Genomic DNA, 13,066 nt, shown 5'->3' on the forward strand with positions numbered 1-13,066 from the left:
ATTCGGAGCAGTGTTTGAAGATGTAATAAACTAGAGTTTTTGCATCGATATGTGACAATGCATGAAATATGGCTCCATAATTTAACTCCGAAGTCCAACCGACAGACATACGTGTGGACTGCACACGATGTACCCGCTCCAAAGCGTGGGAAAACGCAACAGTCGGCTGGCAAGGTTATGGCGTCTGTATTTTGAGATGTGGATGGATTAATTTTCATTGACTACCTTGAAAAAGGAAGGACCACCAACAGCGACTATTACATAGCGGTATTGGACAATTTGAAGGACGAAATTGCCGAAAAACGGCAGCATTTGAGGAAAAAGGAAGTACCACTTCACCAAGACAATGCACCGTGTCAAAAATCCATGAATTTTGTTTCGATTGCTTCCTCATCCACCGTATTCTCCAAATCTTGCCCCCTAGCAACTATTTCTTTTTCTCAGATCTCAAAAGAATGCTCGCTGGGCAGAAATTTTCGTCGAATGAATAGGGGATCGACGAAACTGAGGCCTATATTGAAGCAAAGGACAAATCATACTACAAAAATGGTATCGAAAAGTTGTAGGATCGCTATAATCAATTTATCACCATTGAAGGGAATTATGTCGAATAAAAAAAACTAATTTTGCCAAAAAAAAAAAATGTGCTTTACTATGGTAGGCCAAGAACATTTCAATTTAAATGTTATATCTTACAAATGAAACCTATAAATATAAATATAAAATATAAATAAAAAAAACCTGTTGTTCTCTGTTAATAATAGTTAGGTTAGATCAAAGTTCATTATGTGTCCTTTTTACCATTTTATTAAATACATAATTATAAATCATATTTCCGCCTATTTGGATGGCGACAATGTAACGATATATATTGGAATGAAATGTAGGAGATATCCATGCAAATTTTACTAGCTGCAGTCGACGCTCTTCGGCGTGAAAGATAATAAAGTTGAGGTTAAACCGAAAATTAAACTAGACGGTCCGCCCTTTATTTTCGAGGTAACTCGACGCTGGTGAATCAAAAGATCGTGCCTGAAAATACGAATTTTTATCGCGAAACGTTCAAACCGCCGTCGTTGCCGTCGACGCCATATTCAATGACCCGCCCGATAAAACTTTCGATCGGGATGGGCATCCCGTAAAAATTTACCGCGACATTACGAGAATCACGGAAATTGTTATCGGGCACCTGGGCAAATGCGCTTCGAGTGCTTTTTAAAAATATGCGGTAAACTTCAAACTCATTTTAAAGAAATATTGACTGGAATCTTCCCAGTTTAATTAGTTAGGGTTCATTCAATACCAGTCTCCGATGTGTGGAGCAGTCTTAGTGTTTGTAAAGAACACGAATAATTTTACACCAATATAGGCGGTCGACATTGTTACTCATAGGTAAAAAAAAATATTGAAAAAATATATGCTACTACATTAAAATTTGATCTTGTCATAAAATAACTCCAAATTTTGACCATTCAAAATAATTTCTGTCAAAAATTAGTTAATTTCTAATATCACAATTAAGTCACAAATACATCAATTAATATAAACCACCAAAAATCAAATGTTCTTAATAGCGTTGGAAACAATCGACTGTTTGGTAACTGACTACTTTTTACTATCGACTCTTTCAGTCAGTATCGTGTACTTTCAGTTACTATTTTCGGACCTACTAGTTTCATTCGACTGATTTTTAACGTTCTGGCTTTGCCGTCCTAGCCTCGACCTTGAACATAATGCGCGGAATTTATGCATAACAGACAGATTTATATGTAATATACACGGTTTTATGATTATTTATTAATGTAATAAGGTCAAAGAACAAAATTTTGGTTGATAAAGAAAAACATTTTACCGGATTTATGTTATCTTGTCTATTGGGTCTTTTTTGATTAACATTTTCGATTTTCTGAGTCCCCCGATGTTTGCTCAAGCTTTTTGAATATTAAAACTTATTTCTCTGAAACTGTTATTTTAAAGGTAATAAACTATAGCAATTAATAAGTTACAGCTATTTCCTTTTCTTTTCCAAAGAAGGTTCGAAAAGAAATATAAACATATCCGTCTCACTAATTGTTGAAAAAAAAGTAAACTCATATTGTGATGAAATAGAAATCACAAAAATGAAATAGAAAAACGCAAAAGAGGAAGTTCAAATAGAGCTGAATTATCGTAACTATGGCTATGATGGCTAATAAAACATTGAATACAAAAAAGTAATAGTAATAATAAAACATAAGTAACAAATCATTTAATTGACTTTGGAGTAAGAAACAATTTTCATAACATCTGGCAGTATATATGAAAATATAGATTGAAAATTTGAAATGGACTACTTTTTCAGATTTTAGAAGATTTAATATGTAGCCCAAAAAATCTTTAAAATTGTATTTGTTGCACTTGTTTTTATGTAATGAATATTCATCTTTATTGTTCATCATCATAATTACTACAAATCTTCAAAAATAATCTTCAGTAATATTAAAGCTTTCTACAAAAAGGTTTCAGAATTTTGAACAATATTATATCAAAAATTTTCAAAAATCCTCCAAAGGACATATTCTTAAAGGGTTACACTTTAAAAATATGAAGAAAGTCATCGATTTTTAAAGGTTCTAAACTACAATACCCCCTTATATTAAGCAAACATTCATCATTCCCTGTCATCAAGATTGCTTACCGTGTCACAAACACGAAAATATTCGACTTTAAATCATATGGGTAATACTATGTAACTAATTTTAAAAAGTATTTACTTTACCCGAACTAAAAGTTATTTCTGTAATAAAAAATTATTTGGCAGAAATGTTGACGTTTGAGATAATATAATTTTATCTGCGTGGCGTAGGGGAGTAGTTTTGGTTTTGGTCGCACTGTAAGTTTTGCATGGGCATGGGTCTATTTACACATTATTTTAATGAATTTGAGTGATAAGTAGACATTATGGTGGGCGTTGATGGTGTGAGGGTCTCTGATTTAATTATACATAGGTAAAAACACGAAGCAAGTTTTGTGTTTTCGTTCCAAGGCAGAAATATGTTAGATAAATGTGGTTAAATCTTGCAAGGCCGTGAAACAAGCGATATAGTTAAAAAAATGTTATATTGTTTTTAGTCACGTCAACCTCTTGGATTTTTTAGTGACTGGACCTACAGTTTAACGTAGGCTCCGAACCACGGTCCTCGGCATTAAGCCTACCGACTGGCGAGTGATTAACTTTAGAAATCATCCCAGAAGACATCCGGTCTTACCCAATCTGGTTACTGGCTTGACTGGGATTGTTTGCCATCGATACAAATTTAATTGTCTTAATAAATAGCTATTGTTGGATATTCCTTCGGGTGATTACTGCTTATTATTATCTTACTAATTCTTGAACTGACAGTATTTTTGTGTAATGTTCTTCAATACTCTACCATATTTAAAGATTAGTATGTTTGGTATATTCACTCACTTAGAATTCTTTCTAGTAGTATTCTTAGTTTCAGTATTCTTTCTAAAATTATTATTGCAGTTAAGGTCACACGGTACAGTCACTGTAGACCAATCAATCCTGGACAAATTTAGGTCATTTGTCTTGATAAATCCCACTTAATTTTTTTCTTTCCGTTGGTAGCAAACAACCAATTTTTTAAGTGTAAGAGATCAATAATCCAATTAAAATCGAATCACACTAAAAAGTTGAAACGTTGAAATGCGGAAATGATGGCTAGGATATCGCAAGTGTCGTCAATGTTGCGTAGGTCTTCTTATTGGTATTTGATTTGACATGGTGAATTTTGATATGTTGTGTTTGTGTCTGCTAAAAACTTCGTAGTCCGGCATTTCATTTTAAATCTTATAATAAAATTAATGTGTGTTTAATAAGATTGTTTAATAACACATTTTTTGTCTAATAACTAATACAGCGTTTTTTTGTCAAATAGTACCTGCTGAACGCAAAAACTTAACCGGATTTTTGTAACACGTACCATTCTAAAGTTATGATATATTAAAGTATTATATATAAATAAGATTTATTTAGTTATATTATTAATTTTATAAAAAAATAGTAATATATATTTACAAATCGACAATGAATCAAAATAGCTCAGGTTTAAGCATCACTTAATTTAGAGAAAACGGTTTTCAAATACAAAAATCCTTTACCATTTCTATTCACGGCCTTGACTAATTTTTTTATTAAACTTAGTTTTATAGTAAACGTAAAACTATTCAAAGCCTATCTATCCAAAGAAGCAGTGAATTTACGTCATCAAGATGTTTAATATATTGCCCGCCGCAATTTGTAAATTCGTTTTAGAATCACACAATATTTATCTACTCATTTTATTTTAGTTAAAAATATATATAATGCTGTCTGATTCATTCGAACGTGTATACGATTGAGCGTGGAATAGTCGTTCGGTTGCCAAATGTCTGCAAAATACTTCAAAATATTAGTTATAACAATTCCAGGTTATAAACCGGCAAACGTCTTTTTAACACTGCTTGTTTTGATAAATTTCAAATCCCTGCTTATTATTGATCTGATTTAAAATACCGAAGCCAGACATAATATATAGTGTCTCTAATCAGTGACTTCGGACAGGAAGGACATTGGAGGCCTCCACTTGCCAGTAAAATTCGTTACGGAGGTAAATATTTTTAGAGCTAAAATTTAAGTTGCAACGATTTCTATTGAATGTATCTTTAGCGCGTTACATCTGCATTAAATATTAGTATGGGCACGGTCATTATAACATCTTAAAAATTTAATGAAAGAATAATCTTGGATTCACCAACAAGAAACGGTTCTCATACGAAGCGGGTGACAAATCAAACTCAGCTTAATGTTGGATCTATCAGAGATTAAATATATGAAATGTATAAACACAGTAAGTATTTTAGTTAATATTTACATAATTTAATACAACTATTTCAGGGGAAACTGTCTAGAAAATATAGATAGATAGCTTAGAGCAATGCGATATGGTAACTTTGAGGTAACAGGTCAATTGAAAAGTCCCCGGTCTACCTTAGTAAAACACACTTTTTTGGCAAAGTTAGTTTTATTTATTCAACATTCCTTCAAAAGTGATACGCTGATTATAGAGATCCTCCAACTTTTCGATAGCATTTTTGTAGTACGATTATTCCTTTGCTTCATTTGATGGAAAAAGTTAAACGTTGGAATAACAGTTCATTGGGGATTTACATCATAACATTTATTAATAATTCATTGCAGATATATCGTTCTTCTTAGAATTGTTGAGGAATGGTTAACAACACCTTTAGTTTCGATGAATTCGATTAGACACATCGAAGAAAAAATTGACAAAAGATTAAATCGTGAACAAATGTTAGATATAATGGAAATTAACAGCTTAGTTATTCAATTGAATTAAACATTCTGAATGTGGGATTATGATTTAATTTTGACAATTTCCAAGACAGGGTAATGAGAGTGGAAATAACTAAAGGTGGGTACATAATTAATATATGATAAGTGTAGGAAGTTTTATTGTAGAGTGTGAACGATTTATGTGCGCAGATATATGTTTATTTGTTCAACTGTTTTGCAGATATGGTAACAACATTAGGGAGAATTGAGCGATTAATTTTATCAGGAATGATGTACACCGGTGGTAAGAGAAGAGACAAAAAATACAGTGATATCAAAATGACTTGACAAAGATACACACCATTGATGGAAACAAGAATTGAACGTAAAAAAGGGAAATGCCCTCTAATGAATGCAATATATTTACTTGGATATAAAATAGTTGGATTAGGTCTCTAGAGGATACCACTACATAAAAAAGCGCATCTAAAACACTACCTCATGGTTGGTGTAGAAAAGAGTTCAATGTAAATATACTAAAACAAGACTAACCTCCGAAATATTGTACCTGTAGTTTCAATTATTCGATAATATATGTATTAGATGTACTATAATGCCAAAATAAAATATATTTGAAAACATTTATGTTTCATTATTATATATAGAATAGAATTTTGTTATATGTCAGTCAAAAAAAAAACTAAAACTCAGAATTGATACGGCAATATTGCGACGTTTCGTTGTCATAAAATGAGATGACGTAGGTTCATTGCTACTCTGGATAGACTATAGTTAGACGCTTCAGTTTTTGCATTTTAGATATAATTATGTTTCGGTGAAATTAAACTAACTAATTAAACTACCGCACTGACACATTCGCGACGCAATTCTGGTTTATTCTAATTCTAATTTATGGTTCGCGCCGAATAGGATCTACAAAACAAAAATACTATGATATCAAAATGACTTGACGAGGAAACACACCATTGAAGGAAACAAGAACTAAACGTAAAAAAGGGAAATGTATTAGATGTACTATAATGTCAAAATAAAATATGTTTGAAAACATTTATGTTTCATTATTTTATATAGAATAGAATTTTGTTATATGTCAGAAAAAAAACTAAAACTCAGAATTGATGCGGCAACATTGCGACGTTTCGATGTCATAAATTTGGATGACGCAGGTTCACTGCTACTCTAGATAGACTATAGTTAGACGCTTCAGTTTTTGCATTTTAGATATAATTATGTTTCGGTGAAATTAAACTAACTAATTAAACTACCGCACTGACACATTCGCGACGCAATTCTGGTTTATTCTAATTCTAATTTATGGTTCGCGCCGAATAGGATCTACAAAAAAGAAAAAATACAATGATATCAAAATGATTTGACGAGGAAACACACCATTGAAGGAAACAAGAACTAAACGTAAAAAAGGGAAATGTATTAGATGTACTATAATGTCAAAATAAAATATATTTGAAAAGATTTATGTTTCATTATTTTATATAGAATAAAATTTTGTTATATGTCAGTAAAAGAAACTAAAACTCAGAATTGATGCGGCAACATTGCGACGTTTCGACGTCATAAATTTGGATCACGCATGTTCACTGCTACTCTGGATAGTCTATAGTTAGACGCTTCAGTTTTTGCATTTTAAATATAATTATGTTTCGGTGAAATTAAACTAACTAATTAAACTACCGCACTGACACATTCGCTACGCAATTCTGGTTTATTCTAATTCTAAGTTAAGGTTCGCGCCGAATAAGATTTACAGATATTGGTTTATTTCGCGTGCCATTCTTTTCGCCTCTCCTCCTTCACCTCTCCCTTGGTAGAACGAAATACGGATGTCGACGATGGCGCCGGAATTTCACCCTCATAAGCCGAATTAAGCTTCTTACGTATAGCGGGCTTAATTTTTGATGGAGATTTGGATATAAATTATGGAATTTTCTAGATTAGATCGACTGATTTAAATCAGTTTCACTTTGAAGCTTAAAAATATATAACGAATGGAATATTCAGAGAAGAGAGAATGTTTCATAATCAAAAACGTCTAATTAAAAATTAAATTACTGCTTGATTAACGTCGTCGGGTATTATAAATTGGGCCGGTAAAATGTTCGTGCCATTTTTTTCCAGCAGATGGCGACTATCGTCTTGATCGTTTCTTGAAGGAAGTGGAGATGTCCTACATGATTGGCCCGTCCTGCGCATGCGCCTTTCGATGATTCACATCAGGTTGTGTTTATTATTCACTAATTCTAGGGTTTTGTTTTCAATAATTTATTCATTTGTTTTAAATAGTTGTGAAAATTTTATGAAATTCAGAAAACAACAAAACAATAGTTTTTCTTTGTGTTTATTTATTACATTGTTATTAGTCTGAAGATCTCGATGCAAGTAATCAGCCCTGTAGTATCTGGGTGTACCTAAGATACTCCTCAGGATTTTATTCTGGAAAACTTAACTAACAGTTATTTCCTTCCCTTTTTTTCTTGTCCATCCAGCGAAGTTTTGCATTAAGGTTCATTCCGAGATACTTAATATTTGCTGCTTTATGGAATTATAGTATTATTTAGTGCTATTAGTAAGAGTGATATATAGTATATGAAGTGCACATTTTTTATAAATTACATCTTACATTAGTTATGCTTAGTAAAATCTTAGCTGTTAGCTGAAATCTTCGATCACTTCGTATATCCATTTAATTTCGAGGACATCGTGCAGCTCTTCGTCGATTTCGTAGCGATAAGCATTGATAATTAATCATAGAACTTTGTACGTTGGATTACTAGTTGGTTTGATATGTTAGTGCAACCACATAGGACCAAATTGACTTTATGATTGACTGATAAACCAATAACTTTGATTTTCGGTCAAGTTTGGAATAGCTTCCGACTATCCAGTAAATTTGCTTTACTTTGAGTACAATGTGCTCTGCTTTTTTTCTAACATGATATTCCTAATTTAGCCTACCGTCGAGATGTTTGCCGAGGTATTTAGCTGGTTATGCTTGTGGAATCGGGCAACCGTCAACAGATATATTTAGGTTTGGACAGATTTTGAGCTACTAAGCTGTATATTTCAGTCTCTAGTCCATTTGTAGATCTTGTTGCCTACTAATTGTAAATTTTCTACAGCTCTAGGCATAAATATATTTTTTTCCGTGATAACTGTGTCGTCGGCAAATCTTCCAAGTACTGTTTCTTTTGTTGTTGTGATATCACCAGTATAATGCAAATACGACAGTAATTCCACGATAGCAATTTGCTTATTTTGTAGATTAACCCCAATTGTAGCGCAGTGTTTCTTTCCGTTGAATGCCTTTTCAAGAACCGCTGTTATTATGTGCACTTGGTCGATCGTCGAGTGGTGATTTCAAAATCCAAACTGGAAATCTGGTATTTCTATATATTATTTAGTACGTTTTAACAGTAAATTCTCAAATAACTTTGATGTCGCAGGTAGCAGCGAAATAGGCGTGTAAAATACGACTTTGTTATGCCGGTTTGTCATTGAACTCCACATATACAGATTTACTTTAATTAATTTTTATTTTTTAGGTTATAAGATATATATATATATATATATATATATATATATATATATATATATATATATATATATGCTTTTTGCAGATTTACTTTAATTAATTTTTATTTTTTAGGTTATAAGATATATATATATATATATATATATATATATGCTTTATTTATTATTTTTTTTATTATGGTTTTCCTTTTTTCATTCCTTTAATTTCTTTGGATTTTATTAATGTTCTGAGTTAAAAACTTTTAATTTTACTGCCATAACTTACTGAAAGAGGAACCAAGTTATGTTAACAAACTTAAGCAATTTAATAAGTATCTAATGTTTTGATAATTCTTGTAAAGCGTAACAACAATCTGATCTAAATTTACTCCGCATCCAAACACGACCTGTAGTTTTAACGAAATTAATATAGAGATTGAAAACTTTATTATAAACTTATTACTATAGTGTTGTTATCGTAGGCATAATGAGTTAAAAGAATTAGAAGAATAAATAGTAGCAAAGCTGCAAAGCAAATCATCAAGGGAATATAAACCTGACTTCGAACCTCAGTTCCCAGAAATTAATTTAACCGAAAGGCATACAAAACGATTTTACTTCAGTGGATGCAACTTCAATAGCCTTAAGTAACATGGCAAATATTACGGAGATGGACAATACGCCATACTCTAGAGAACAACGGGAACCACTCCAAGGCTCAGGATATAGATACAACATTAAGTGCGCGAAGAGAGTGGTAAAAAATAAAAAATAAATAAAATGTGACAAGTGTAAAAATGTTAGGTAATTAGGGTATATTGATATGGCTCGGTGAATGGAGGTAAAACGTAAAACGAAATGTGTTTATATTATGTGACCGTTATTTATTGAATGATGAAAATATGGAAAATACAAAATAGATAAAACGGATGGCAGCGGTGTTTCCTGTTGACGAGGCTTGGGCAGTCGATGGTGGCGCGTTTAAACCAAACGATAGTCGAGTACTGAAATGATTGGAAATACCCTTCAATAACATCCCAGATAAACGTCTCGGGGTTGTTAGCTATTCGTTATCGGGTTCTAGTTGGCGCTGCTGGCACCTCGCCCGTGTTCAACATCTGGGATATTTCTGGGTATTTTGTAGACCGGTATTCCGTTATGTAAAATTCGACATTCCTCTAGGTCACTACCATACTCCCCTGCCAGAATTTTACATACAATTATTTTGAACAAATAAAAAAACCAAGAAGTATGAAAAAAAAATGAAATACAAAATACTGATATACCAAACAAAATGTGCTGCATGAAAAGGGCTTTGAAACATATGATAAATCGAAACGGTTGTGGTTGGTACGGTTGCGATCTGGTACGGTCTATATCTTCCGGTCCTACAGATACCGTTGGTTCATCGTCGCTTTGGCACTTGAATGTGGTCCATCGACGGCGTTGAAAACAAGCTATTTTTCGGACAGGGCTCCCGTAATAGACGCTGTGGGAGGATCGATTGTTCGACGACGTGGTAGCTTATTTTCTTCGACGACGAGACGTTGGCAATTCTGGTACCTCGGCGAAGACATGACGAGTCTACGGTAACTGCAATCGGTACCCAACTGCTGGAGCTGTTCTGTGACTAATCCGTAGTCACATACGAATCGAATTAAAAATATTGAAAGTGTTGAAACAAAAAATATAACGGGCACGTAAAATACACCATGTTGCACGTGTTGCGAAAGATCACGTCGCGGTCACCACTTTAGGGTATATTGATATGGCTCGGTGAATGGAGGTAAAACGAAATGAAACAGTAGTGTTTACATTATGTGACCGTTATATATTGAAGTAATATAAAAATGTGGAAAATAGATAAAACGGATGGCAGCGGTGTTACCTGTTGACGAGGCTTGGGCAGTCGATGGTGGCATGTCTAAATCAAACGACAGTCGAGTACTGAAATGATTGGAAATACCCTTCAATAACATCCCAGATAAACGTCTCGGGGTTGCTGCCAGCTATTCGTTATCGGGTTCTAGTTGGTGCTGCTTTCACCCCTCCCGAGTTCAACATCTGTGATCATATTTCTGGGTATTTTGTAGACCGTTATTCTACTATGTAAAATTCGACATGCCTCAAAGTCGCTACAGGTATAAATTAAAAGTTGATAATAATGAGAAGTCACTAATAATCATTGATGGCCATTTCCAAAGCGGTCCTTATCAACATTTCAGATAAAGAACATATAGAAACAATATAGCAACTAATGGATACAAAATTTTCAAACAAAAATATTAATTTTATTTGTTATTCATTAAATAGGCCCTATTTGAAATTGAAACTGCTGTGGGGAAGGTAAGATTATTCACGTTATTGCTACAACTGTATGTCATTAATTGCCTCGACAACAACCAACAGAAAAAAAGAACGATTATGTACGACAATAGTCATTAGCAAGTTAAAGTGATTTCTTTGATAATTATCTGTTGGTCAACCATATAGTCCAGACATAGCACTCTCTGATCACTTTTTCCAATATTTGCCAATCACTTGATTCAGCCCAATGAGAATCCTCTGAAGCTTTTCACCGATATCATCATGATTTTGCCATCAAAAATAGCGATAATACTGCCGATAAATAATGGAGCATATTTACATTCTAACAAATAAAATTAATAAATTGAATTTTATGTGAAATATTTCCCGATTTTTATATCAACTCCAATATATTATATAAAAAAAAATAATATAAGGGAACTCGGAAAACTGGTAATCGAAAAATGACGAGAATATTGAAATTTAAAGCAGATACCCCTAACAGCCTACATTTACTTAATAACAAGATAATATATTCCAGCGGATGCAATTTTAGGTATAGTCCTCTGCAGGTGGCGTCATTAATGTCACCAATAACATTTTCGATTATTTATTATCATCAATTTTACTTCCACCAAAAGATTTAGCACATCCTAATATTCTACACTGTGCTAATTCAACTATATGCGTAGCAATGCTGTATGGATAAACATATTAATATTCGGTGTCGATGTGCATAGCTATCCTCGACTAACTCATGCCTTTTTGTACTTGCAAGTAGATTTGTTATAGTATTGTTGTTTTCTTTTTTCATAGCAAGCACTGAAACCGCGATGTTTGAAATAGCATTTTCAGCTGATTCGTGTGGTGCCCCTTTTCCTCCCTTTTGGATATTTTTCATAGCCTCTAAACTCACGAAAGAGTTAATTCATCAACTGATCATTCTGAAATTTGTTTGGGATATTTGATATTTGAACGAAAATTTATTTAAGGCTTTTGTCCATTATGTCTTGTACATAACTTTGAACGTTTTGACCCTCTAGGACGTTCGTTCAAACCATCACTTTTAAATAGTTGTTGATATGACGGAACTGTTACCAGAAACTTCTAAAAATATTTGATGGGCTCCGGCAGGTTCTCTTCAAAATATATATTCGTATATATATTGAATAAATCAATAATACTGAAGGGAAAAATGTTGTTAAATGTAGAGAATTATCAAAATCATCGTATTTAACAATTAGATCAGACTAATAGTGGTTAAAAACTGTTTCTTTTTCAAAATTTTCTTTCTAAAATAAAATGAAATTCATCTTTAACTAAGCTCAGTGGTCAATATTTACTATAAATAAACTTCATGTTTCAAACAGCTATGTGCATAATGGGATTATCGGTCGGATTTAGAACCTTTTGATTTTTACACCTGTTCTTAAACCTCGCGCAAGGATATAATAATCATAGAGGACAACGTTTCAAAACCCTCACAGGAATACTACAAAGAGTGAATTCATGAATAGGAAGATACCTCGAAAACATGTATTGAAGTAGACAGAAATTATATCGAAAGATATAAACAATTTTATAACTATAAACCTGTTATCGCAAATTATCCTTTCGTTTACGCGAACATATTGAACAACCTAATATTATATAATTCACTAATATAGATGTGGGTGTATTTGCTAACTGTCAGGGGTCAGCATGAAACCAATTAAATTATTTAAGTATTTGAATGGTGTGTTCAAATAATAGGGGCGATAGCGACCCTTTTACTGAAAATTGTATTTAAATTATAAGGTAAAATTGAATAGAACGTTAAAGTCGGGAGCTAATTTGATCGTATCTTTTTAATTAACAACGCAAAAATAGTAATTAGCTGCTTTGAGCAAA

General features: G+C 32.7%; 1 protein-coding gene and 1 long non-coding RNA gene across 4 annotated transcripts in view; one reads left to right on the top strand and one right to left on the bottom strand.

The window, feature by feature from the left end:
• Epac (Exchange protein directly activated by cAMP) overlaps positions 1-13,066 on the bottom strand; it is a 517,502-nt gene that overhangs the window by 345,177 nt on the left and 159,259 nt on the right. The gene's annotated exons all lie outside the window — the stretch shown is intronic.
• Positions 1,563-5,961, top strand: LOC143199483 (uncharacterized). 3 transcript variants are annotated; one of them, XR_013006445.1, is made up of 3 exons: positions 1,563-4,874; positions 4,922-5,459; positions 5,562-5,961. It is a non-coding gene; the product is annotated as an uncharacterized LOC143199483 (long non-coding RNA). The 3 variants fall into 3 exon arrangements; XR_013006444.1 differs by having other exon boundaries at positions 1,563-4,634; positions 4,694-5,459; XR_013006443.1 differs by having other exon boundaries at positions 1,563-5,459.

The sequence above is a fragment of the Rhynchophorus ferrugineus genome, unplaced genomic scaffold (genome assembly GCF_030347505.1).
Source record: "Rhynchophorus ferrugineus isolate W39M unplaced genomic scaffold, kcgeb_rfMv2 rfM7, whole genome shotgun sequence".
Classification (NCBI taxonomy): Eukaryota; Metazoa; Arthropoda; class Insecta; order Coleoptera; family Curculionidae; genus Rhynchophorus; species Rhynchophorus ferrugineus.